Source organism: Vespula vulgaris, chromosome 11 (genome assembly GCF_905475345.1).
Source record: "Vespula vulgaris chromosome 11, iyVesVulg1.1, whole genome shotgun sequence".
NCBI lineage: Eukaryota > Metazoa > Arthropoda > Insecta > Hymenoptera > Vespidae > Vespula > Vespula vulgaris.
In genome coordinates, this window is record NC_066596.1 from 4,915,252 (window position 1) to 4,938,905 (window position 23,654).

The 23,654-nt window shown below is 38.2% G+C and overlaps 1 protein-coding gene across 1 annotated transcript in view; it reads right to left on the reverse strand.

The window, feature by feature from the left end:
* Positions 1-23,654, reverse strand: part of LOC127067495 (discoidin domain-containing receptor tyrosine kinase B-like) — a 93,371-nt gene that overhangs the window by 46,636 nt on the left and 23,081 nt on the right. The window contains exon 2 of the mRNA XM_051002486.1: positions 19,148-19,203. The gene's annotated coding sequence lies outside the window, so the exon portion shown is untranslated. The remainder of the gene's footprint in view (positions 1-19,147; positions 19,204-23,654) is intronic.

The following is a 23,654-nucleotide window of genomic DNA, read 5'->3' on the forward strand; positions in this document are numbered from 1 at the left end:
ACATATATTAGATATTATCTCTTATATGATATTTTTATTATTTTTTCGGCTTCTATAATACTAAACGTAGAAAATCCATCCGTAGTACACGTCAGACGTATAGAGAAAAGCTGGTATATGTGTTGAACGAAATACTAGAAGAAGAGAGGAGGTAGTTGATACAGACGTTGGCAAGTAAGTAAGGTGCGATTTTCATGTCTATACGTCGATGAACTATGCACTGGTAATTGCACGAGCTATGAATAAGTTATAACAAATGGTAAGTAAGAAGTTCCTCGGTCGTAGGCCTTGCTTATTCGCATTAAACATACATAAGTGCGAGTAGGTGAACTTATAGTTCTCGAGCTAGTGTAAAATTCAACCCCGAGAGTGTCTATAAACCTTCTTTTAGTTTCGATGATGAGAAATATCGAAAATTTGAACGTCTTTGTTGTTTCTCATATCGTCTGCTTCCTTTCTCCTTTATCTTTTATCCTTCATTTTACTTCGGTCCGTCGACTTTTCGTTGCTCGATATCGGAAATACGAGGACGCGCTTCGTAAGATTGAAGAACGTTAGAGTGGTTCTATCTTTGTGTGCTCGAAACAGCGTCCAGACAAGGGGTGATTGATCGTACGAATCGGTCATACGAGAAATAAAAAAAAATGATCTAATGTTTAAATAAGATTCTCGGGGAGATTCATAAAGGAAATAAGAATAACTTAAAATTCCTTTTATCGATTTAAATTTATGATAAGTGTGATCTTATCTTGAAAGCAGATGTCTCTTTCACTCTTTCTTTCTTTTCTTTCGTTCTTCGTCAAGCGATCATCGTCACTTCGAATATACCGTAGGACAAGGGCTTGGCAATTATTATTCCGTCTATGGCAACATGAAGACGAAGGAGATAAAGAAGAAAAGAATCTAAGAGAAAGAGAGAGAGAGAGAGAGAGACAGAAATGTGTAGGGGTTGCTGTCGGTGTGGTTTCATTTACGATCGGTATCTCGTGGTATACAAGCCATATCTATATGTATATAAGCCTCAGCATGCTTCTAAGCCACGGTGTAAGCCCCGCGAGTTTCTACCCGTTCGGTATCCTAGTTCGACGTCGTCGAATCCTCCTCGTTTGCATAGGAATGAGTTTATGCAGATTAATACACGCGCGAGCGTCTACGTGTAGCTTGCGACGGACTAGCTAGCTAGCTAGCTATATAGCATTCTATAGCGAGTCATCATTCGCTAGCTCGCTCGTTCGGGGATGTTAAGCACGGTGTCCCTTACACGGATTTAAACGAACACGCATATTTTATTGACGGTTCGCGAGATTTCCCTTAAGGATTTTCGATCGCATAAACGATGCCACACACGCGTCGTTAGTATCGTTTTGTTTTTAATGATACATCATTTATTTTTCCTTTTATTGGTATTCGTCTTATTTTTATGAATCTCGAGAAAACTCCCTGAAAATTGGTTGATCGAGATTTATAAATGTTCCAAGTTGCGGTGAGGTCAGATTCTAGTTTCTTTTGATAATTTATTTGGAATGGCTGCATGATTTCTCGAAAAAGATTTCACGTAGATGAGAAATATTTGATAAATTTCTTTAGAACGGGTGGACAGATTAACCTTAGAAATGATTCACAGAACAGAGAAGAAATCACAGCAAGCTAACGTGAAATCCGTCGTCCGTAGTAAAATCCAACTGACACGGGTGTCGTGTCGACCGTCGTTAAAGCGTTAATAAAACTGCGAAGGGGTTAAAGTCTAAACTTTGAATCTTAAACAACGAGGCGGGAGGAGGCGAGACGAGACGAGCGATGTTGGACGAGAGGAAAAGGAAAAAAAAAAGAAAAAAAGGAGAACAAAGGACGATCGATCGTCTTCCTCATCCTCGTCCTCGTCCTAGTCTTCCCTTGTCGTTGCCGTTGTCCTCGTCGTCTGAAAAAGAACGATGGACAGCATCGTTGTTAAGCGAGATAAGATTTTCTCTCGGAAAAGCCGTGTACAAATAGACGTCGTTGAAAAACGATCCAATACGACCCAAATAACGTAACCACCGTCGACGAGTCGACGAGTCGACACTCTCTGACCTTAATTGTTCGTTGAAATCAGGAGAGAATGAGAGAGTGAGGGAGTAGAGCGAATGACGATGGCACAAACAAAAAGAAAAGAGAGGAAGAGAACGTATATGGTATAAGTCAAGGAACTTCATAATCTACTTTATCGTACCGTTTGCGGTATATCTCGTTTCGAAGAAGAAATTGAAGAAGAATTGAAAGAGAACGATGATCTGACGTAAAATTGATGAAAATTGATTGCTCGTCAAATTCTAAATAAAATCAATGGAATTTCGCAATTTCTTTTGGCTATTAATTAATTCTTCTTTCTTTTTTTCTCTCCTATACGAGTGTAATTATGTTCGAAATTTTTTAATGACGCTATAACACCTGAAAGGAATGAAAAGAAAAATCTACGTTAAATTCAAAAGTCACGAATCGAGGTCTATACTTCTCAATGATGTTCACATGATATAAAAGCACATTAGAGGATACTTCTCTTAAAGTGTTTCCGAGCGCCATTTCATTTTGAAGGCCCTGGAGTAATTCTTGGAATAAAAACGTTTAGGTAATACTCGAGGTAAAGCCGGCATCCTCTTCGTTCCCTCATCAAAGTACTCGACTTAAGTGCTGATTATGATCCGTCCGAGGTATAAAGCTGTCGGATCATTCGTCGGCATTGTTCTGTCTGGCACGATTTGACGCGATTCTGAATGCCCTCTGACGTCTCGACCGATCCGAGTTTCACACAGGACGAGGGAGTATTAGACGAACGCATACGCGTACCTAAGTACATACACATGGATATATGTATGTATATTTGAAAACTACGAAGATATAACGACGTCTCGCTGGGATCTATTAGCCTGTGTGACGCTTTTGATCGTTCCTATTCTAACTTTTCGTTAGTTTCGAAACGCAATTTATCTTGTGGAATCGTGTAAGATGAATAGCTAGGTAAATTTTTGTTAGAACGTTCTTTCATAATAATTATATAATTATTATAATAAAGACTTTTTTGTTTTCTCTTATTTCATAAACAATCAACGAGTACATCCTCTTTCTCGGGCATTATATAGCAAACTTATTCTCCGTGAACGTCGTTCAACGTAATTCTTTTTCAATTTTCCGCCTTTCGGAGTAATCCACGTGACGTTGTAAGAGCCAACGTTGCCTCCGTTAATTTGTATCAGGCTCAAAATTACACGGAACGCCGGATAATTATTTCTTGTCCTCGTTCGACGGTGAATAAATGAAAGCTTGTACATTTTTCTGAATCTTTCGAAATATTTACAAACCATGAATAGATTTGTTTCTTCCGACTACGAACGTACAACTATTTTTTAAATTCAATCACTGCATCCATTATATCGTTCATTATTCTTTATAATTTCAATGAGACTAACTTTATTTTCTTTTTTATTTTTAAATAATCATTTAATTTCTGTTAGCTTCGTTAAACCATGAATTTTATATCATTTAAAAGAATAGTAGTGATATCGAACAAAATCCCATAATTATGTTATTTCGAATACTGATTATTATATTATTGATTGATTCTGACTAGCTTTATTCATTCGTAAAAATTCTTCGAATTTTATTGACGATCAGTGAAAATTCTTCCTTTCATCAGCATTGTTACGGAAAATCAGTGTGCATTTTTCACCAGTCGATGCACAATAGGAAGGGAATGCGCTTCCCCACATTCGATGCTGAGCAGCTATCTCTGTATGTCTCGTTTTCTTTCTCTTTCTTTCTCTCCTCTCTCTCTCTCTTTCTCTTTTTCTCTCTCCCTCTCTGCCTCTCTCGTTGCCTTTACTCCCATTGTGATTTCCGTCGGACGCTTTTTCTTTTGCAAAACTCCGTCCATTTGTTCGTCGAATCGAAGTTTTGCGGATGTTCCGCGAACGTTACATGCCGTATGCGTTCCCATCTCTCGAACGCTACAGGTATTCGTATGTGCGTTCTACTGATAAATGGAAACTCGGCCGACCTGTACATACATACTTTCATAAATCTAAAACGTCACGATACATGTTGGAATAAAGCTCTTCGTAATATCGATGTTACTCCCTATAGCCGAACCCAGAACATTTTTCTATTTCGAATGTTCCGACTAAATCGTCTCGACAAGCTTTTATTTTTAACACTTCGTCGATAGCTTGCTTATAATTTGCGGTTTGATTTTTAAACTATCCATGATTCTATAACATTTAAATTGTCTCTAAAGATATTTTCAAAATATTTTATGATTAAAATTATTACTTATTCAAACAGATAATAATACTTAAATAAATAATACTTTCTAAATAATACAAGTAGGAAACAAAATTTGTGAATCAAATCGTTCTGTTCGATAATTAGCAAAAGTTGATAACAAATACTAGAAAGTGATAAACGCAAAGACTATAGACTTTATGTGAAGGTAAACAATCGTGTTTGAGAGCAAATCCTCCAATCTCTTTCCGGAGATAAGTATTCGCGAGATCCAGGCTGAAATGAATTTCGGGCGAGGATGCGTGCTCTTCGGTAAGGCACGAGGATCACACAGAGGATCGAAGAGTGAGATCGTCTGCGATGCGCAATCCCTCACTCCATCTCCACCTATTCATGATTAGTATCGTTTTTGAATTCTAAGAAAGAGAAAAAGTTAAATCGCATATGTGAATTTTTAGAGATGCGGTAAATTTTTAGATATTAAACGGAATAAAAATAAACGATACTGTTTCACACAAATGGACATTACGATAAATGTAAAATTATCGATCAATGTACAATTAATTGCAACAATGTACTATCAAAAAGAACGATGAATCTAAAACTAAAAAATAATGTATTCATGTTCATTGGACCATCACCTAATCGTGATTCTAAACATCATAGTCAGTCTTCTTCTTCGAAGAAAAGAAAGATAGAAGAAATAACTATGACGCTTGCTGACTCATTCTGATGAAAGGACAATAAAGATGCGGAAGAACAATCGCAGAATTGCGACATTTCGAGACGTAATTTCCTTCGCTGACTCAACCATTGACCCTTGTCCTTAGCAATCTTAACGAAACTAAAACTTCAAAAAACGAAAGAAAAATAATTAAATATTTTTCTTTCTTTTGTGTCTGATGAATTTTTTACTTATAAACGTACTATATAAAAAAAATCATTAACAAGATGTATTTAATATTATAGTGAAATGTGTAACAGAGGATTATTATCAAAACTATGTGTTAAAGATTCTAAAAATCTTCAAATTTTTATGTTTCATATAAAAATCTAAATATGCGCGTGTATTCATTTTAGTCCCTTCGACGTTGTTTGACGAAACCATATAATCCTGCGATTAATCGAGCTATTGTAACGGGTTGAATTTATTTCACGGTATCAAAAATTTTATTCGTCGGTCTTTCGATTCACGCCGCCGCGGCGTTTATTGCCCGTTCAAAGTGATTTACCATTACAAGATGAGTACCTAAGATAATGATGGGCGGGTTCGGTACTCAAGCGAAACTGAACGTTTTAATGACTCATAGGCGCAAAGGACTCTTTTTACCGGCCGTTCGTTCTCTGTTGGAATCATAAAATTCTATGGAATTTCTGATAAATCGTATATAGGTATTTTTTACGACCTTATCGAGATATTAACGAGAATATCAACGTGATGATAGAGTAATTTTGTGATAATAATGGTGAGGTTAAGATGTTTCGTGTTTTAACAAATGGTAAAAATTTTCGAATCGAAGTCGTATCGAATTATATCACAGTTATTATCTATCAAAGATAAGAATAAATATTCGAAGAATTAACAGATAGCAAGTTTTCATTAAACTCTTTGTCGAAACAAAATTCCATTATCATATGATAGTATATCGTAGACTATAATAATCTTCGACGTGGATTAATCGATGATACGGAAGGCATGTGTTGCGACAAATATGCGAACAGGGTCTCTGCATCCTATCATTAATATTCACACGCTGTTAAATTGACGCTTTGGATGGTGCTCGATACATCGAGCTAATGACGCCTCGTATGTCCGTGTTCACCTCGACTTGAGAACGTATTGTCGTTCCTTCGTATCGGCTGCGATGCATCTTCCCGTGCATTCTCCGATTACGTCAGAAAATTCAATGAGAAAGGTCCTAGTCATCACGGCTCGTTCGATCTCACCATAAATCGATAAAAATCAAGGAACTCTTTTAACGTATGTTATTTTTATATCGACTATTACAGCCCTCGTAATTATTCGGACTTTTGTTCAAAGAAAAGCATCATGAAATGTTTGTTAATTATCGAATGAAATCGGAGGAGATATCGAAAAAATTTTTATCGAAAAAAACGTCTCCCTTGTTAATATTATCAACCGAATGATTCTCGAAATTGGACGATACCTTAAAAGGTAAACGATGATAACGAACTGCCGTTAAAGAGAAATCGATAAAATGCCATTAAAATTATAAGACGATAAGGCGAAGCTTCGAGTAATTACCCCGGTTAATAATTTTCGTTCGTTCCTCGAAGTGTTACAGATGTGTTGCTTCTCTGAGCTCTTGCACGGCTCGCAAACGGAACTGGTCTTATCTTGGAACGAATGGAGCGAAGAGAAACGTCGGAAGAATCACAACGAACGAAAGCAAATAAACGTTCGCCTTCTTCCAGCAACGGGAAGAACGACTAGCGCCTGGCATCGTTGCTAAAGAAGAAGAGGATGAGAAGGAAAAAAAAAGGAGAAAGTCGAGAGTCGGGTAGAAGCTGGCGTAGCGCGATAAAGTGTGTAACGTTGAGAACGAAAAAGCAAGGGTAGCTACTAGAAAACAACTCTGGATATTCTAATTTCGTGAATCTCCATCGCGTTCTTACTGAAATCACAAAGTACGATTTTTATCATTCTTTTTACGGTGTTAAAAGTATTACACGTGTGCAGTGATAAATTATTTATGTATGTACATATGTATGTATGTTTTTCTTGATATAAAGTTCTATTAAAAAGAACATCCAAATATATGAGGTCGTTGTACTTTAATCTGTCACGTAGCTTTATCGTTAGTGTCAACCAACTTGAAATCACACAGTATCTCGACCCACGTATCGAACGTAGTCCGATTTCAATACTTTTATCTTTTCGTATTTGCTGAATGATTCACACACGAGTTTTTCACCCACTACGGAGTCTCGAAAGATAACAAATAATCTGTAAAGTGGTCTCCGAACAATGAAAATAACAGATCGATGAGCCGTGCTATGGGCAATTGCCCGTTTTAAAACGGAGTCTTTCCGTTGTTGGGAAATTTACAAGATAAAGAAGAGCACAAATGGTTCGAGACATGGACAGAAAGGAGTTAAAACTCTTTGATCCTGACAGAGAGAGAGAGAGAGAGAGAGAGAGAGAGAGAGAGAGAGAGAGAGAGAGAGAGAGAGAGAACAGAGGAAGAAGACTTACGTATTAGATTCCACAAAGCAGACGCTTTAGTGGCTCACATTGGGTATTTCGCTGATTCTCGTGTAGGAAAGACTGACTCATCGCTGTCTTCTGGAGAAATCAAATCTTTCGGCATTGGCCAGGCGTGGCGCCCGACAATCAAAACGATTATTCGAAGACGAGACGAGCGAGAGAAGGGTTCACGGCAGCTGGTCTAAAAGAAGATTCTAAGTGTGTTGGAAGAAGAAAAGAGCTTCTCTCTCTCTTACTTTCTCTTTCTCTCTCTTTCTTTCTCACTCTCACTTTTTCATCCTTCTTTCTCACCACATTCCGTCGCTTCGCGTCTGGACGCCTTAACAAGCCTCTAATGAGGAACGGGTGTTACTCGTGTCCGTCGCGGTACTTTTGCGCAATTACCATTTATCACATCTGCCTCTTCACCTTTTCTCTCCCACTATCTTCCTTCTCCTTATTTCCTTTTTCCCTCTTCTTTCTGACTTTTTCTCTTTTTGGCACGTACTACTGTTACCGGCTTATGACTAAGTTATTTTTCATCTTATCTTTCCTTTTTATGTTTCTTTGCTTTCTTTTTTGTTCTTCTTTCTTTTTTGTTTTCATTTTCATATTCAATCATCAAATGATTTGAGAAAAAATAGGCGGTGAGATTCGACGAGCATTTAATTATTTTTTTAATCTGCTTTGTTCAACGCAAATTATTGTTATGTAAGATATCTGAAGATTAATACGTAATGGAATTATGAATATTGATTTAGTCTCAGTAAAACAACCAGACATAATTATTAATGAAAGAGAGACGAAAGAGAAGAAGAGACGGAGAAAAGACGAGAAGAAAAAGTAGGCCAGCTATACGTAGAGTTGGTTGCGCAGGAGAGGTATAACGACGGAAATCAGATTTCCATCGTCACGTAGAGCCAGTAGCAGCGTAAGAGGGTGTCGATCCCGTGGATTCTCGAGGATGCCTGATACGATCACGCCAGATCGAATCTTTACGTTGAGCCTCCGTAGAAAAGAAAGAGAAGAAGAAGAGGAGGAGAGGTCGAGAACCGAAGGAAACGAAAAGAGAAAGAAGTCAGAAAAGCTTTTGAAAACGGGAAAGATAGGACGATAAAAGGGTAAGAGGAGAGGTGACGCTAGCCCAGAGATTCTTTCGAGACGGTTATTTCTTCGTTCATTAACTTTTACGGTCGAGGAGAACACCCCTACTTTTCTCTCACGTGAGATAGAAAGAAAGAGAAAGAGATCTAGCGAGATCTCCGTTCCTTTGCGATTTTCAATGGCGTGCGACCTCATTACTGAAATGGTACTCATTACCGTTGTAGCGAAGAGAGAAAGAGAGTAGGAGGGTAAAATGTGGGAGAGAAGTGTGAGAAGTGTGAGAAGCATTTTGTCACGGTGTTACGTACACACGCCGTGCCGGCTGTGTAACGCGTAAAAAGGACCGCTTGCTAATGACCACCGGTTATTCAACCACACGTATAACTCGTAGCTTTAGCTGATGTTGAAAAAAGAAGGAGTGGGCTGTTGGGTTAGATGGAGAGATTGAATGGGGGTAGGCAAGGTTGGAAACGGAAGGTCGAAAGAGGCAGGATACGTCCAAGTTGAATTAAACCTTTCGAGATAGGACAAACCGGAAACGGAAGGCACGTAGAAAACGGAGTACTCACTGGAGTCTACTTTTTCTATGTTTTTGTCTTTTTCAACGGATTGCTTGAAACTGTGGATGATGTAGGGTATATTTCTTATACTCGATATTTCGTTCTATCAAGAAAAAAAAAAACCATTGATCGGATAACGATTGATCGAATGATAAATTATTGATCACAACGATTTACTTAATAAGTAATCTTTGATGAACCATGCATTATCGTGCATGGTTCACTTTGCTGCCATGAATTTGAACTCGATGCAGATGCACTCTGTGCACCTCAATGAGGTGAGTCGGTACTAACATACGGGGAGTTGGTACACCGAACGAAGAGTTTACACTAGCTTGATCTTTCATCAGGTCGAGCAAATTAGCACGTAAGGCAAACAGACGTACTGGTAGTCCATCGTCCCTCTCTTTCTCTCCCTCTCTCGCAACCCCTACCAACACTTTCACTCGAAAGGCCTTCCCTTTTGAGATCGATTATCCCCTATCGGATAGTGCAGCCGGTTTCTACCCTTTCGAAACTTAACAGAGCAGCATCGATAATGCAGTGAGGGAAAGGGCCAACGTCTGATCGAAGGGTAGAAAGGGAAAGAGTGAACTCGTAAATTTCCTTTGGTTAAGATCATAGACTACAGAGAAGATACATATACACAGTTTACAGTAACCTGGCTTCTTCGGCCGCACATGGACCATAGCCCTGCCCGGAGGCGGATAAGCGAGTTTTTAAATCGGTTTTCGAAATGTAAACAGGTTATCGTGTGATTTATACGCGTTTATATGCCTGTGCTTCCTCATACATTATATCAGATCTTCTAAGAAAATTTCTAAAAAATTTCTAACATATTAAAAAATTTTTTTGTAATTATTTAAGGAACATCAATTACTTTTATAAAAATACGTTAACAGATATCATAGTTTAATATCGTGAAACATCGAATAGATATAAAAAATGTGACAGTTAATAAAGTAAGACAATAGAAAAGTTGAAGATATCTCAATGAAATCGACGCGATATTACTTTATATGTCCTCCATCACTTTATCATTATCCCCTCTACCCCATTATCTCTCTGTTGTACCGATTGATCGCCGTAAGGTAAATGTTAGCACAACAATTAAAACGTCGGAAAAAGTAAGGACAAAAGGAAGAGAGATAAAGAAAGAGAGAGAGAGAGAGAAAGAGAAGCAGCTGGAGATGCTCCTGGCACCGATGTGAATGTGCGCACGCGCGCGCATTAGCGAGAGACCACGTTGTTTCATAGAAGCGTGCGTCATTATGCGGGAGGCCGAATGAATCGCGACAAAGAGAGGAAAAGAGAAAGGGTGGGAGGGAAGGAGAGAAAGAGAGAGAGTGAGTGAGAAGAAACGGGCAAATGTTTTCGAGTAGTCCCACTTCCACGAGCCCATTGTTATTTAACGCGAGAACACTGACAATAAGGAAGGAAGAGGGGTGAAAGGAAGGATGAACATGCTTCAAAGGGAGAAAGAGAAAGGGAGAGAAAGTCGGAGAAGATAGAAAGATGGCATTGTTGAAGTTTTGCCAAATGTCGGAATCTTGGATGGTAGGTGTAGATTTCGTCGGTCTGCTTACCTTCAGATTATCATTATACTATCTTGAATTAGACGCAGCCTCACGATTATTCGGAATCATTCTTTTCATACGCTTCAAGTAATTTATATAATATATTTTCCGTTTTTTACGGAGGTAGATTTGCTAAGCGACTCGTATAAAAGATATAAAATGGTATAATGACGGTAGCAATGATGATAATAAAAATCATAATAATAACTGCGGATTTATTATATAACCGTCGGTTTTATTAATCCGAAGAATACGGATGGAAATTATGAAACGGAATTATTTAAATCAAATATGGTTTTATATAAATAGTGTTGTTATATCTTGATAACGCAAATAAAATGCAATTCAATAAAATTTGTTTTCATAACGAGGATATTTTCAGCAATGTTTTTCAACGATCGTTAAAAATTTTAATCGATCTTAACATTAACCAATATTCATACAAAGTTTTATAATTAATATTTAACATTCAACTAAAAAAAAAAAAAAAAGGAAAAGATAAAAACACAATGGGAGATTAAAACAATACCACATTCATACTAAAAAATGAGAAGACATTGGATATGAAAACATGAAGTTGCAACTTAGACGAGGACACGAGCGAATCTTAAATTGTAGCGAACGGAAAGTTTCATCTCGCGGTGCATAATTCTGTCCCGCGATTCGGTGTCCTTCGTGCCATCGCGGTAGCTGCTACTAATTAATCCTTTTAACAGCGCTTAAATTTAATTAATCTCAAAGTTATGTGGTCGGCCTCCAGGGCACACGGTTGCCTCTACTTTATCCCTTCTCCTCTTCCATCCACCTCATTCCCTACTTCCCAGCTTCGCTCATACTACTCTCCTCTCTGTTCCTTCCTTCTTGGATCGCGGTGGCATAATTCGCCTGCGGAAATCGTATACATTAAGGGAAACTTCGAAAATCTGATTTTATGTCCTCCTTCGTCTTTCTCCTCCATTTACCTCTCGACCCTCTTTCTCTTTAATTTTCTCTTTCTCTCTCTTTCTCTTTAATTTTCTCTTTCTCTCTCTTTCTCTTTCTTTTCGACCTATCACTGTCATCTTCCACCAACACTTCGTAAATCCGACTGTCTTTTCTTGAATGTCATTTTCGAACACTAGAAACGGAGTGAGAAAGAAAATTGGGATGAATTGTACACCCACCGAATTATAAACTCTTGTGGGACTAGAGGGATTCATAATGAATACACCATTTCTATGTATATCCTATGGATACTTTCGTGAATGCTCCACAGCAATACGATTTATTAAAACCTTACTATGTCGGGCAGCTTTGGAAATTACTTTCTTATCGAATTACTTTAACTTTTTTTCCCGGATTCGACTTTATCATATAAAAATGAAATCTGAAAAATTATATCTGCAATGATTGGAATTATGTTCATTTTGAAACCAACGCGAAGTACAGTCGATGTTACTGTGTCTTGAAGAACAAACATGTATCTACGAATTTAAAGATTCTACGAACGTTTATCAAAAAAAATACTTTACTATTTCGATGAGCTCTATTTTGGTTTTCCGCAATAGGTAATCTATAAAACACTCGAGCGCTCAATCGTGGCTAATAAATATCGCGAAGTTCACGCTATGGTGCACATAGAATAAATGAAAAGGCAGAAAACGATGGGCGACGTGGAGAGTTCGGTGGCAGAGAGCCAAGAAATTATCCGCGCCGATGTTGGCGAATAAAAATTTTCGGCTTTATTGGCCGTAGCGATGGGGTCGCTTGATTCTCTACTCTTTCCGATCCACTTCGACGACCAACCGTCGGGCACTCGTGAGTTTTTCTTCTCGAAAACAGTCGAAAACCGCTAGCACGAATGCAGATATTTGATCACGAGCCAAACGTCAACTGGCTTCGGTCTTTTGATATCGTCAGGATGAACTTTTAATCCTTTCGCGTTAAAGCCGACTTAAACTCGATGTCCTGTTTTGTTCCAGACGGTTCTCTGTTGGACCAGATTTGGTATAGTGAATCACCCCAACTAGTTGAATTCAGTTGAATACTAAAGTTCCAGGATTTCATGAAATACATGGGAATGGATATTAGATAAATATAGAATTATTGCAATTCTTTAATTCAATGCAGTTAATAAAAAACAGTTAAAACAATTTGAACAACAAAGTGTGAAAAAATTTCACCTCAGTCACTCGATCTTTCCTCGGGGTTATCGACTAGTCCAGCATACTGGACATATCGACTAGCTCCCTGTATACTTTGTAAACGATGCAGAGAACGAAGAAGAGAGAAAGAGGGAGAGAAGTCAGCTTAGGGGTTGACGTTTGAAAGGACTACCACGTGGTATGGTTTTCAGTCAATGCTGAGGCAGAGCGTAGGAGGATTCGAAGGTGTTGGCTCTCTATGGTGGAGGGCGAAGTGATGTAAGAGGGGATGGTTGAAGAGGGACGGCTAGGTCGCTCGCGTCTGTCCTCGAGGGCTCAGCTGCGGCAGTAGCATGGTGATCGATGTCTCCACTCTCCGCAATTTGAACAATGTCCCTGTCTTGAGCCGCCACGTTCTCTCTCTCTTTCTCTCCTTCTCCTTCTCCTTTTCTCTTTCCATCTATTTATCTATCTCCATCCTCTTCCTATCTTCCAGCATCTGTCTCTTTCAACACCATTCTTGGAATTCCTCGGTAAAATGAACGTTATACCGAGCAAGAAGGATGTGGGCCCATTCTTATTTACCCTTCCAAGCCTCGGTTGTATGCAAAAGACGGAGAGAGAAGAGAAAGAAGTCAGCGACAAGAAGTCGCGTCGAGAATCTCTCTCTCTCTCTCTCTGCTTTCTATATCGATGAGCGAAAAAGAAAGAGAATTTTCGCAATCACGAGTTTTCTTGTGCAATCTAAACAAACGTACGGGAGCATATAAATGAAAGCGTCTGGAGCACGCCTAGCGTCGAATGCAAAAGGACAATGAAGACAAAGGGAAGTGAAAAAGGTCGTAGTGCCTAACAGAGGAAACTAGATGGGAGTATTAAAGAGGAAACTCGAGTTATTACTTATTACTCGGCTCTATAGTCAAGCTCCTCCTGGTTCCATTCCGAGTATAAGTGTTCAGACATCGGTTATCGAGTTGGGTTAGGCAGGTACCGCAGGAGACTAAGTCTTGTTTGGCGGACGTTCGAATATAATGGCGTTGGAAGGCATCTACCGACTAGAGGGTGCACGCATATCTTAACTCAAATGGAAACAATAGCATAGAATCTGGCAATTGTGCCGAGGAATCGCGTACTAATTTATTCAGAATTGAGCTTCGATAGTTATGCGCCTTAAGTATCTTGGAAACTTCATGGTGAGGAATTCTGTGATCATCTATTTCTACTGAGAATTTCGTTTGACTCATTTTCTTCGTTCTTATTTATATGAACTTATCGAGGGAGTTACGAAGAAAGGGCGTCCCATAAAAATGCAATTAAAGATCTTTCCCTTTTGCTAGCTTATCACTCGTCCTTTTCATCAACTTTTCATCATGAAACTTTCAACGTTCCAACGTTCACTTGAAAAGCTTGCAGACGGACGAAGCTGAGTTTTCTTTCTTGGAACCAAACGGCTACATAGACTAAGAGGGATGCGCCGACCACGGAAAATGAGGCCCGTCGGGATGTTGCTCGAGAGCTTCTCCCTGGCGATTTAATTCCAAGACGCTCAAAACGCAAGGGATTCCTACGGCTTAAGGGTTGCGTTGTATTTTGACTGGCGTGAAAGGCGGATATTCCGTGCTTACGTTTTCGACGCGATGAATATTTAGTGACGCTTCCAAATGTTAAGACGCTTCCTCGAGTAGACGAGCCTTCTACTGTATCGTTCCGAAACAACAACCGCTTCCGTCTACCTCCTTCCAATCTACCACCCTTCCTCTACTCCTTTCCTAGTAACTTCCTCCTCTTCCTACCTTGTCTTCCTTCCTTCCTTCCTTACTTCCTTGCTAAAGTTCAGACGACGGCTTTTCCTAACCGCGCAGTAACAAGTCGCCTTTCCACGCTTAAGACCGGTCCATCATAGGATTTTCAACTTCGCTTCGCTTGCTCGTGCGATTTCCTGCGACACGACTTCTTCCTAATGTCTCCGATGTTTTCGTCCAAAAGATCCTGTCATGGGGTTGACTAACGCATTATTTCTTGGTGTCTTATTTTCCTACGAAACTCTAAGATGTTGGGATTATCGTTAAAGCTCACCTTATTGAGTAGCTCACGGTTTGTCAATATCTCTCCCTTCCATTGATACTATCTCTTTTTATTATTTAGTTTCTCGTCTGAACTAATTATCACTTATGCTGCCAAAATTCATTTGTTTTCTTCGACATGTCAAATGCTTGATAATAACAGGCAGAATCGTGGTGCGATTACAAAGTCGTATTCGAAAGGTTCAATTAACGTGTTCACTCGTCACGTCTCGATGTTCTCCGCCTGGTCGATGATCGTAACGACGACTCTCGTTACTCGCCGTTTATAGCGGCACAAATTGGAAAGTGATACCGAGTCACGCATCGACGACTACACGACCCGATTGCTGCGCTAATTATAGAGAGAAGAATCGAGAGAGAGAAAGAAACAGAGTGAGAGAAAGAAGGAGAGCGGGAGACAGAGAGATTTACATCGAGTTATTTTAGGTAATTGGGGGTACATCGGAATTACTGAGTACCCTCTTCCGGTCTCGTGCATGCATGTGCACAACCCAGACGCACGTGTGTCACCATTGTTGTATCGGTCCAGTTAGATACTTTTTTTTTCTTTGCATCCTACTTCCTTTTTTCTTCTTTTCTTCTTTACCGTAGGCTTCACCGCGCGTTCCTGTGCGATTCATTAAATTTTAACGAGTTTCAGAATTTATTGTTAAAAACAGTTAACGAGTATGCTTAAGAAAGGATGCCGAAGTATCCTAATTATCTTTCAAACTTTACGCTTATCCGCTTGTATTTAGCCTATTAATAAAGAAAATTTTCGAATTTACGATGGAAATAACGAATACACAAATTAGAGTCGTTATCACTAGTTAAAGGAAAATTTATTTTCGTTGATATAAGCACTCTGGTAATCTCTTTTAATGTAGCTTCGGTAAAACACGTAATTTGGTACACGTTAATATCTACATCCGATACCGGAGTACATAAATTTACTTTATACAATTAGTATTTTGCGTTTGGGTATTAAGTTCTTAGCTATTGCGGAAGCGTGCTTAGGGTAAAGCGGGGATTAAACTAATTATTTTCTACCACCATTAATTACAAACGCGATAAGCGATTGCAAAAATGTATTATCTCAGTAATCCGGTAGATTCGATCGAATCTACGGTTTGCTCCGTGTTCCGGTAACTTCGTCGTGTATATAATATTGATACTAACCGGTAGGTACTAATAGTAGACACTAGTAACAACCATAACGTGTTACCGATACTAATTTAACGATACTACCAGTATTCGTAGGTGAGCAATTTTTTCTAGGTAAAATAAATGTACAAAAAGAAGAAACTATTAGCTATTAGAAAAGTACAGCAAATCATATATAAATAAATTTTTCTCCAATCCATTTATGGTTCATTCGAATCATATATGCTTTTTAAATTCTCAAACGCCGATATTTTTCACCCCAAGAGAAAAACAAACTCTCGTTTTACCGAAGCACACGTGAGAATTGGTTTCTCTCACTTAAGTAGCTATCTCTTTCTTTTCCTTTCTCCGCTTCTCTCTTTCTGTATGAAAGACCCACGTTAAGTGATTGGAAATCATCTGAAATCGAACGTACGATACACACCTGTGCTCGATTGAAAAGAGCAATGTGAAAACGAGCGTACATGTAAACATACGAGCTATAAAGAGAAAGAGAGAGAGAGAGGGAAGCAGAAAGTGAAGCAAGCTCGGATGCTGCGGACGGAAAAGCGTGGCATAGTCGGTTTGTGATTTAGCGCGATTGCTATCCGCGTGATTTTGCCGGCTTTATGCAGACCAAACAGCTCTCAACCCTCTTCCGATCTCCCAAAACCCCTCCCCCACTTCTAGGAGGTAGTGAAAGGGTGTAGGAACAGCGTTTCGTGGATGTAACTATCTCCCAGTTTGTACCTCGTGGCGGATGACTCTTGTGGACTGGTGTTAGGGATCCATTAGCTAATGGCCATACCAGCCATCTGCTCGACGTAGCTTTTATTCGCCTATTGCTCCATATCTTTCTCTCTCCTTCTCTCGCACGTACACTTCTGTCCTTTCCGCTATCTCTGTCTCCATTTTTTTCGTTTCTTTTCCACCCTTTGAACATCTATCATTTGCCTTACGAAACGAACGATTCATTTATTCATATTCTTCTTTTATCTCTCTTCCTTTTTACTTCCTTGAGTTTATTTTTCTTGAGTTTTCTTTCATTGGTAAACCATGTCCAGTGGAAGAAATTATTCTCGTATTTATTTAGTGTGATCATCGCTTATTAACTAAAGACACATTCTAGAAGTATCTAAATATTTCTTCCATTGAACTTTGAAAATGTAATATACATATATATATATATTTGAACATCGAACTCGTCGTTGTAGAAACACGTTCGTTTAATACACGAACTCGCCATATAGTCAAGAATTTATTAAACAAGCGACAATGGATGTTTATTAAAAATACATAAACCTTCTTTCATCTTATCGTCTTTATTCTCGGATTTAAAAAGACTTTCTCTCTCTTTCTTTCTCTCTCTCCCTCTCTTTTTCTTTCGAATACACGATGAATAACGATCGGGGATTTAAGGACGAAGCAGAAGAAGAAGAAGCGAGCACGCACAATGGCTCCCACGGACGTCGTTAAATCAGCGAACATATCGTGGGCTGAATCGAAAAGGAGCAAAACGCTCCGTCTCGTCTTCTCTCGTCTCCTCGCTTTCCCGTCAAAGGCATTTAAATAGAATATTCTCCGAAACTCGTTGTACTTTCTCTCGTCTCGTTGAAACGCTCGCTTCGAATGTTCCGTTCTCTTTCTTTTTCTCTTTTAACTTTTTCTGGAAAACGCACGAACGGAACTTGTAAAAGGATTAAAGAAAATTCCATAGTGTCGATTCGGTTAACGAGGTCAAATCAACTTTTTCATAGCATTTTAAACGATCGAACCGAAATACGAATATTACCATTTTTTCGCCAACATTTAGCAGCTCGATATGATACTTCGTTGAATTTTGTTATTACAGTTATACATCGAATGACTTTCCATTAAAATACATTAATATCGTGTTCCTGTAAAAGGCAATGGCTTTATTTGGGTATATACATATATCAAATTTTCTCTTTGTATTTAGGCATTCATTTTTAATGTATTTGCTTATGAAACGTAAATAAGTAATATTTATTTTGAATATCAACGGAATAAGGTGCAAGCTTTAAAAATGAAATGTTTATGCAACGAATCCATCTGTTTGTTCCCATTTCAAATAATGTTATTTACGATGGGAGAGTAGTAATAATAACGTATTTTTTTTGTTTATTCATAGAATAATATGACGTGCTATATTTATCAGCTGAACGTCGAATTGAAAATTTCACATCGACATCGATAGGGACTAGGTAAATTAGCTTTTGTTTAAATGCAGTGGAAATTAATTTTTAATATTGACAAATGATATAATTCGATATTCGATGTCGTTTCTTCGAAGCTTCGATTATTAATAACACTGCAAAAATCAAACGATCGACTTATAAAAAGTATGTTAATATTAAAAATTGCTTCCCTAACGAGCCAATAAAAAGCTTGAAAAGATCAGTAGATTCGTTTTTTAAGAAAATATAACAAAATAATGTGTTAGATCCTTACACCATACTACCGAGAAGAGCACAGATCATCAAAATTTCTCCTTTGGCAGCTGTACCGAAATCACGACTGGGTGGTTCAACTTCTCAAGATCGAAAGTGCCATGCTCGGTACTTAAACTCGTGATATATGCGATATACACACGTATACTTGTTGCTGCTAACCCGCTGGTACTTACCTGCGCGTATACGCAGGCGAAAGAAGGTTGGCAGGTCTCGGTTAGGCGTTTTAAAGGCCGGCCTTTACACGTGTTCCTCTACTTTACATCGCCGGCTGAATAATGTGCTACGGAGCGGCATTAAAAGAGGTTTGTAAAGTCGGCGGCTTCGAGCAAAGGGCTGCATTGCCGAGCCGTCGTGAAAATTCTACGACCCGTGATGTATGCCTCAAAGAATATCCTCTAATAATATATCATTAGATGTGTGGCATATTAAAAAAGTTTTTTAGCATGTGCGTGCAAGGCAAATAGGTATATATTTACAACTTTGACAAAATATGGTTTATAGTAGATAAGGGTAATTACGAAAGGTAAGAGTTATACTGAGATCTTTCTGTTGAATAATTGAAGTATTATTTACTGGTTTTCTTAAAGAATTATAACAATAACGATATAGCAATAACATTATTAGTACTTTGTAGTACTTACTGTAACATTTTCTGCGCTACTTCCGCTACACTTGATACCAACAAGAACCACTCGATCTGCGAAAACAAAATAAGAAACAAATAAATCTCTGTGGAATGTTAAAAATGAGATTACTTTGATAATACTATTTTTTATAAAATGAACCATGTTAAGCTATATTGAGCATTAAAATTTGATCGAATAAACTTTACACCATACTACTTATCTCTCTATTCTCTTGTACCACTGTATACATTATTCCACGGTTATGTATCCAGTACTGCTCGAATGTAGTAGGATTAATTTTGCTTCGTGGTCCAGTGGCGATATCCGCAAGCATATTGCCGTATAATTTATCGCTCAAAAGAGTTATCTGCTTTTATTACAAATTTGAATTGAGAAATACAATCGTCATTGCATATTTAAAATCTAAACATATGAAATATATATAATATCAAATTCTTATCGAACTATTGAAAGATACTAGCAGGGTACACATCGATATAACTCTAGTGTCAAATTTTATTGTTATTGCTTATTAAACGATTTTATATCTTATAACAACTCTCTATCTTTATTTAATATTGACGTGAAAGCCCTGAATTTTATTACTAAAATATTTTATCTCAGTTATTATTTAGGATATTTAAATGAAAGAAATAAAAAATAGCTATATATTTATACAACTGTTCAACATCATATATTTTTATTCAGAATAAGACATGACAGAACAAATGGAACAGGAAGGGACAGGGCAGGATCGGATAGGATCGAATAAAATCGACCAGGATCAAACAAAATCGAATAGGATCGAATAAGAGCGCTTAGGATCGAACAGGACTGAATAGGATCGGATAGGATCGAGAACAATAGAATAGAATCAAATAGAATGAAATATGAATAAAATAAAATGGAACAGGATCGAATAAGATCAAATAATATTGAATAAGATCGAGCAAGATCGAATAGGACCGAATAGAATCAAATAGATCGAATAAGATTTAATAGGATCGAACAGAAAAGAATAGGATCAAATAGGATAGAATAGAATCGGTTAGGACCAAGTAGGATGAAGTAGAATTGAATAGGATCAAATAGGATCGAATGGAATCAAAAAAGATCTACTGACTGCGATCAAATGCAGTGGAATAGGATCGAAGAGGATCGAACAAGTTCGAATAGGACCGAATAGGATCAAATGGGATCGAATAGGATCAAATAAAGCCGAATGAGATTTGATCGATAAAAGGGGACAGAATTGCATCGGCTACTGTTAGTTAGGGTCTGATCGGATCGAATTGGTTCGGATTGGGTCCGTTCGGAAGGGGACAAATCGGTTCGACTCGGGTCGGATCGATTTGGATCGGAACGGATCCAGACGGGTCGGAACAGATCGAGACGGATCGGGTTGGCTCTGCTCTTGGTAGCGTCTTGAGTATTGGGGCTTCATCTGGGATTTCATCCGACATATTCGAAAATCTACGGGTTTCTTCGAATATCTTCGAATATCTCCAATCGATAATGTTTGCGATGATGCATGTCTGTCTTTTTGTCTCGGATAAAGATGTCTCTAAATGGTAATTTTATACACATATACATACGTTATACGTCTATTTAATCTACAAAGCTGTCGATGGGAATCGGAATGCTTTTGCTTTTTCTACTCAAAATATGAAATTTGTTTGAAACCAAATGGAATTATCCCCTTTAAAGTTTAAAACTCATATAATACTAAAATTGCATCTATCGGATGACCAAATTCATATTATTTGATTTATAAGCATTGTAAAAACCATAGAAATTTATTTTCATTTGAATGGTAATTTCATTAACATTTTTATAAAACAATAAGGTCATAAATGTATAATGTGCATTTTTTGATCTTGAATAAATATATGATTTCTTAATTCTAGCGTTATTAAATAATTTCTCAATGAAAACAAATGAGAATATTTTGAAAGCTTCGAGATATAACCTTCTAGAGCTTCAAGCTTAACTCAAACTTGACTAGCGTTTTTTATTTTATCCCTCTCGGCTCCGGCTTAATGAGGAAAGACAGACGCAATGGCTAATTAGTAGGTACGCTTCTTCCAACGAAGGTAGCCGCGTAACGTAAGACATACTGTGTCAACGATCTATGATTTTGAGCGATTATACCTAGAGCGACCGAAGCCAAATTCATGGAGAATCGTGTCTGATTTAATAATCCTTAGAACCTCATCAAAAACAAGAAAGCAAAGGAAGAGGAAGAAAAAGAAAAAACGGAAAGGGATCGAAGTAAATCTAGGAAGGATTCAAAGGAAAGTTGAAAAGAGCGAAACGATTATCACGTCCGAGCGGTTCCTTTTCCCGATGACAAGTATAGGAAAGAAAGGGGGTTGGTTGGTACGATTTACAATTAGCTATTACAACGCCACTGTTGATTCTGGCCGATTGTTTCCTTCAACGAGCACGAGTCTTCTAATTACTCGTCTACTACCGTAAAGCTCTTCCTCGTTAGAGTTTCGTAGTTATGGTGGCATGGGTAAAGGAGCAGTCGAAGGAAAAAGGAAAAGAAGGAGTAAAAGAAACAGAAGAAAAGAAATGGAAAAAGAGAAGAGAAGAATGAGAAAGAGAAAGAGAGAGAAGGGTCCGGTGAAACGGACCGGAAGAGGCAAAGCGACGGAAGTGGATGGAAGAAGGTACGAACGTTGGATAGAATTGCAGAGAGCTCGAGAAAAAAAAAGAGAGAGAGAAAGAGAGAGAGAGAATACGAGATAGTCTACACATCGGTGTCAAAGTGCTCGTGGCCTCCCCGATGGGGTGGTTCTTGCTTTGTCGTGACTCTCGAGACGCTTGGTATTATTAAGACCGACCCTCCGGAAACATATTTAACGATGGCGTGAGGAAGAAACTTTTCAGGCGTTTCTCTCAAATACGCTTCGATAATATTCATCCTCGGGGACATTCGATTGGTGAAAGAGTAAAAAGAGGAATCCGAAGAAAAGGGCAGCTTCTGTTAACTTTCTTAAAATACGTTGCTAACTTCTGAATAGATGTATTACTTGGATTTTACCTCAATTGTTACTTTACGATTTTTGCAAAGACACAAAATAGCTTTGTGAAATAAAATAACATAAAAATTAGATTTAATATTAATAAAAAATCATCGATATCAGTTTTCACGTTGATAATCAACAGGACATCAATAAACTAACGATAAAATAAAAAAAGTACACAACTCGTTCAACGCTTCAAGCAGTGAACTTGCTCCTCGCAAGTACTCGATCGATCGGCGCAATATCTTTGAAATGAATCGCATCTCGTTAAAATAAAGAAAAAAGAAAGAAAAAGAGGGAAAGAGAGAGAGGGAGGGAGGGAGGGAGGTAGAGAAATAAAAAATTAAAACGGGATAAATAACATCGGGGATCGATACTTCCCCGAAGGGAATTTCGCATCAGAATACGCGGGAGCGGTGAGAGCATCGTTCTTCCGATTTTTTATATACTGCATTCCAGCATGGCTCCGATATATAGTCTTGATTAAGTTTCTTCTTAGCGTGTTCAACGTAATTGTATATAGCGGAGCACGTATTTGATTACTAATTCCTCGTCTTTGACGTGTAACGGGCTATGAGGCTTGGTGTGCACAAAGTTATGTATACGTGTATATATATATATATGTGTGTGTATATAGATGTTTATATACATGTATATATAAACAGATGAATGCAGCACTAACACAACTAGATACACTTGTACCTTCACCCCTACCTCCCTTTCTCACTCTTCTACTCTACGGAAATGCTCACCGATATTGAATATCCGCCCATCTAACTGCGCATCTCGCGGTTATATGAGAAATTGCTTAACGAACAGGCTACGTAACCGCGTAACAAGGTATACTAATTTTGAGTCCCTTTCGCCTATGGGGATGCGTAATCCTTAGAGGGACATAATCAACACAGACACGAATCATTGAAGGGAATGGAAATAAATTCGGTGTAGTTGAATTTTCGGTTTGACAGAGGAATGATGCAGGTTGTCACTGTTTGATATGATGAAGGTGATTGTTTCTAAATTAGGGGAGTTAATGTAGACATTGCTATAGTCAAGACATTTATCATTATAATGTAATTATTATTAATTAAAACTGTTCAATATTTTTCTCGATTGATCTTATCGTAAAAAAAAAGACACTTTTATTTATTATACTTTATAGAAAGCTTGCTTTCTATGGTTCTCTCGATTATAGAATATCCCAACCGAGTAACAAATCGTCTTTCTCAATTGATCGATCGACACATCGAGAGAATAATTTCGCATGAATCACGCTAAAAATTCGACGGCGAATCTTTTCGATTATCTCGATTCTCTCAAGCGAAACGATTGGGTGATCACGAGAATCGTTCGGCTATGTAGGAGATTCTATCGATGGTGCCATCGTAGAAATTCGTAGCGTCGTTAAGAGTCCATCATCGTGGCTGGAGTCCGTAGTCAAGTACGAGTGCGATTCTTGGCTTGCCAAAGAGTTGGATCGTCCTTTTTAC